We start from the raw sequence: 5,567 nt of genomic DNA on the forward strand, positions 1-5,567 counted from the left end.
CCCCCTCCCCTTCTTTTCCTGAGTTCCAGTGTTTTAAAGCCTGTTATGTGAATGTTTTAAAGCCTGTTACTCAAGACCAAAACTTTCTGATTCAAATATAAAACACAGTATTATATTTAGTCACAAACACAAAGATATGAAATGGAATTTTTGAGCCATTTCTGCATAACAGTCTAGCCTACATACATCCATAATAGAGATAATATTAAACTAAGAATTCCTTAAAGAAATTACATTGTTGATGGAATTCAACATTATACTAGAGACTACACGGAAACAAGGCAAGATCCTTCCACATAGCATAAGTCCTTACAATGATTTCATTTTAAGTCAGTGTCTCTTCATGCTACACATATTCCCTAATGTCTGCCTGATGAAATACCAGAATTACCATGGGGTCAGCTTTCCTGCAGTCTTGTGAAGACTTTGCAACCCCAAAATTGAAAGGGATGTCTGCCATAGAATACACCACCTCTACTTGGTGACAAGTATTTTTAGTGATTCAACTAAGTCGAGATTTCAACACATGGTTCCCATACAGGAGGAACTGCTCTTCTCCAGGCTTTATTCACACTTTATACTTGGCATAGGATGCAAGGTAATCCACAACTGTGATGTGCAACTGGATCTTGTGAGTCTTAGTGAGGTGCCCCTTGACACCACATTGTGCCAGAGATGTTGGCCAACTTCAGGATCTTCTCATTCATGTAGTACACCTGGTCATTGTGCAGCCTGAAAACAGTAGGTACAATTGGGCCTATTGACCGGGAGCTGAAGAGTCTCCCAAATGTATTTTGCTATTACCTCAAACATTAAGCGAGTGTCTTTTATAAACAAAGGCCACATTTTCCTGCTGGGTTGCAACACTGAATCTACATGCCTCAGTGGCTAGAAACAAAACTATTAGTGGTTTTTGATTTATGGTTAGAACACCTTCTGTATGTAGCAGTCTATATTAAGTTGATGGTTACAGAAATTTGAACTTATTCTTTCTTCCTCTCCTACCCACAATTTAGATATAGGAATCATATTTTACATTATTTTATTTTGTTAATCTTGTGACTGATTTTTTTTATAGAAAGCTTATCTTAACAGATTTTCCACTCAGAGTCCTCTTTAATATTTCTTGTAGGGCTGGTTTGGTGGTAATGAACTCCTTTAATTTTTGTTTGTCTAAGAAACTCCTTTTCTGTTCTGAATAATAGCTTGGCTGAAAGGATTGGGGCTTGGTGTAAGACAGTTCAGTAGTGAATGCCTGTAGTGCTGGTTTCCACTGGTGGCAGTGTGTTTATTTTGGGGGATAGGGGATGGGGAAAATGGCATCTGCCTTCTCCTTCTTCTAGGAAAAGTCCCTCAACAAACTCTGACATCAGTAACTAACTCTGCCTCCCATAAGCCCTTGACAGCTTTCAAACTGTTGCTACCAAGCTGTATGTCCATGGGCTGTTTGCTAAACTGGATATTTAAAGGTGGGGTCTCTAGCCCAGCCTGCTGATTTTTAAAATTCCAGGCTTTAAGACCCACTGGTTTCTAGCAGCTCATGCGTGGGCTTGCAGATGGAGTTTATAATGCATCAGTGGGAATTGAATCCATTTTATGCCCTTTGAGAATCCTTTCTGCCACTCTTGTGATCTCTTCCTTCTCATCATCATGGAACTCCTTCCTCACTATGATGTATACTGTAAGAGAGAATTGATTATCTTTGGTAGTGTCCTAGACAGCTGGGGGAACCCAAGTGCCCCATCCTTACTGTCTAGTAACTACCATTCTCTTTTCTTCTATTTCCTTATCTTCTCATCTCTGTTTTTACAAGTTTGACTTTTTAAAAACTTCTACATATAAGTGAAACTGTATAGTATTTGTTATTCTCTATCTGGATTATTTCACTTGCAATTCTGACTCCAAACTTATCCAGATTGTCACAAATGACAAGATAATCTCCTTTCCAATGTCTGACTATTCCATTGTATGCCTATACTACACCTACTTTATCTACTGATGGACATGGGTTGTTTCCATGTCTTGGCTATTTTGAATATGCGGGAGTGACCATAGGTGTGAAGATGTCTTTCTGAGATACTGATTTCAATTCCTTTGGATATATGCCCAGGAGTGGAAATGCTGGATCATATGGTAGTTCTATTTTTAATTTTTTGAAGACGTACATACTATTCTCCATAATGACTGTATCAGATTCCATTCTTACCAACAGCATAAAAGTGTCCTTTTTCTCCACATCTTTGCCAACACTTATATCTTATCCTTCTGACAATGTACATTCTAAAATGTGATATTTCATTGTGGTTTGATTTGTATTCTTGGATGATGTTGAGTACCTTTACTTTTTTATTATTTAAATTCAATTAGCCAACATATAGTACATCTACAGTTCTTGATGTAGTATTATTCAGTGATTCATCAGCTATGTGCAACACGCAGTGCTCATCAATCATGTGCCCTCCTTAATGCCCATCACCCAGTAACTCCTTCTCCCAATCCCATTCCTCTTCAGCAACCCTCAATTTGTTTCCCATACTTAAGAATCTCTCATGGTTTGTCTCCTCTGATTTCTTCCCATTCAGTTTTCCCTCCCTTTGCTTGTGGACCTCTGCACTGTTTCTTATATTCTACATCTGACTGAAACCATATGATAATTGTCTTTCTCTGATTGACTTATTTCACTTAGCATAATACCCTACAGTTTCATCCTGGTCATGTAAATGGTAAGTATTCACCCTTTCTGATGGCTGAGTAGTAGTCCATTGTATATACGAACCACATCTTCTTTATCCATTCATCTGTTGAAGAGCATCTTGGCTCCTTCCACAGTTTGGCTATTGTGAATGTTGCTGCTATGAACATTGGGGTGCATGTGCCCCTTCTTTTCATTACATCTATATCTTTGGGGGCAAATGCCCAGTAGTACAATTTCTGGGTAATAGAGTATCTCTATTTTCAAATTTTTGAGGAAACTCCATACTGTTTTTCAGAGTGGCTGAACCAGCTTGCATTCTCATCAACAGTGTAAGAGGGTTCCCCTTTCTCAAATCCTTGCCAATATTTGTTGCTTCCTATCTTATTAATTTTAGCTATTTTAACTGGTGTAAGGTTGTTTCTCATTGTGGCTTTGATTTGTATTTTGGTGATACCAAGTGATAAGGAGCATTTTTCAAAGTCTCTGTTGGCCATTTGTATGTCTTCTTTGGAGAAGTGTCTGTTCATGTCTTCTGCCAATTTCTTGACTGGATTATTTGTATTTTGGGTGTTGATCTATAAAGGCCTTGGATACCAGACCTTTATCTGTTAGTTCATTTGTGAAAGTCTTCTTGCATTCTGTAAGTTGCCAGTTAGTTTTGTTGACTGTTTCCTTTGTCTTGCAGAAGATTTTATCTTGATGAAGTTCTAAGAGTTCATTTTTTATTTTGTTGCCCTTGCCTTTAGAGATGTGTCTAGCAAGAAGGTACTGTGGCCGAGGTCTAAGGAATTGCTGCGCATGTTCTCCTGTAGGATTTTGACAGATTCCTGTCTCATGTTTAAGTCTTTCATCCATTTTCAGTTTATCTTTGTGTATGGTGTAGGAGAATAGTCCAGTTTCATTCTTCTGCATGTGTCTGTACAGTTTTCCCAACACCATTTATTAAAAGGACTGTCCTTTTTCCATTGGATATTCTTTCCTGCTTTGTAAAAGATTAGTTGACCATAAAGTTAAGGGTCCAATTCTTGCTTCCACTGGTCATGTGCCTGCTTTTATGCCCATACCATGCTGTTTGGTGACCATGGCTTTGTAATGCAGTTTGAAGTCAGGCATTGTGATGCCTGCTTTGGTTTTCTTTTTCAACATACCCGTGATGATTTGGGGTCTTTTCAGATTCTGTACAAATTTGGGGATTGTTTGTTCCAGCTCTTTGACAAATGACAATGGTATTTTAATAGGGATGATATTGAAAGTGTAGATTGCTCTGGGCAGCATAGACATTTTAACATCATTTTTCCAATCCATGAGCATGGAAGGTTTTCCCATCTCTTTGTGTCCTCCTCCATTTCTTTCATAAGTGCTCTATAGATTCTAGAATATAGATCCTTTACCTTTTTGGTTAGGCTTATCACCAGGTATCTTATGGTTTTTGATGTCTTTGTAAAGGGAATCAATTCCTTAATTTCTCTTTCTACTATTACATTGTTAGTGTATAGAAATGCAACTGATTTCTGTGCATTGATTTTGTATCCTGCCACATTGCTGAATTGCTGTATGAGTTCTAGTAATTTTGGGATGGAGTCTTTTGAGTTTTCTACATAAAGTTCATGGCATCTGCAAAGAGTAAGTTTGACTTTTTCTTTGCCAATTTGAAAGTCTTGTATTTTTTTTTTTCTGGTCTGATTGCTGAGGCTAGGACTTCTAGTACTATTTTGAACAAAAGAGGTAAGAGTGAGATTCTCCTGTCATGTTCCTGACCTTAAGGGAAAAGCTCTCGGCTTTTCCCAAATTGAGACTGATATTTGCTGTGGGATTTTCATACATGGCTTTTTATGATATTGAGGTATGTTTCCTATATCCCTACACTCTGAAGAGTTTTAATCAGGAAATGATGCTGTATTTTGTCAAATGCTTTTTCTGCATCTATTGAGAGGATCATATGGTTCTTGTCCTTACCTTTATTAATGCGATTTATCATTTTGGTTTATATGTGAATGTTGAACCACTCTTGCATCCTAGGAATAAATGCCACCTGGTTGTGATGAATAATCCTTTTAATGTACTGTTGGATCCTATTGGCTAGGATCTTTGGCATCCATGTTCATCAGGGATATTGGTCTGTAATTCTCCTTTTTGAAGTGGTCTTTTGTCTGGTTTTAGGATCAGGGTAATGCAGGCCTCATAAAATGAGTTTGGAAGTTTTCCTTCTGTTTCTATTTTTTGAAACAGCTTCGGTAGAATAGTTATTTCTTCTTTAAATTTTTGGTAGAATTCCCATAGGAAGCCATCTGGCCCTGGACTCTTGTTTTTTTGTTTTTGTTTTTTGTTTTTCTGGGGAGGGGGAGTTTTTTATTACTGCTTCAATTTCATTTCTGGTTATTGGTCTATTCAGATTGTCTATTTTTTCCTCTTTCAGTCTTGGTAGCTTATAAGTTTCCAGGAAGGCATCCATTTCTTCCAGATTGCTTAATTTTTTGGCATGTAGTTGCTGATAATCATTTATTTATTTATTTATTTATAAAGATTTTATTTATTTTCCAGGGATAGAGAGAGAGAGTACACACAAGCAGGCAGAGAGGCAGGCAGAGGCAGCGAGAGAAGCAGGCTCCCCGCTGAACAAGGAGCCTGACGCGGGACCCGATCCCAGGATCCCGGGACCACGACCCAAGCCGAAGGCAGCGGCTCAACCAACTGAGCCACCCAGGCATCCCAATAATTTCTTTTTTTAAAATATTTTATTTATTTATTTGACAGAGAGAGAGATCACAAGTAGGCAGAGAGGCAGGCAGGAGGTGGGGGGAAGCAGTCCCAGGACCCCGAGACCATGACCTGAGCCAAAGGCAGAGGCTTAACCTACGAGCCACCCAGGCGC

The 5,567-nt window shown here is 38.5% G+C and overlaps 1 pseudogene; it reads right to left on the reverse strand.

Moving 5' to 3' along the window:
* Window positions 1-325: 325 nt before the first annotated feature.
* On the reverse strand, window positions 326-846 carry LOC132020918 (60S ribosome subunit biogenesis protein NIP7 homolog; annotated as a pseudogene).
* Between the last annotated feature and the right edge of the window lie 4,721 nt (window positions 847-5,567).

Source organism: Mustela nigripes, chromosome 6 (assembly GCF_022355385.1).
Source record: "Mustela nigripes isolate SB6536 chromosome 6, MUSNIG.SB6536, whole genome shotgun sequence".
Classification (NCBI taxonomy): domain Eukaryota; kingdom Metazoa; phylum Chordata; class Mammalia; order Carnivora; family Mustelidae; genus Mustela; species Mustela nigripes.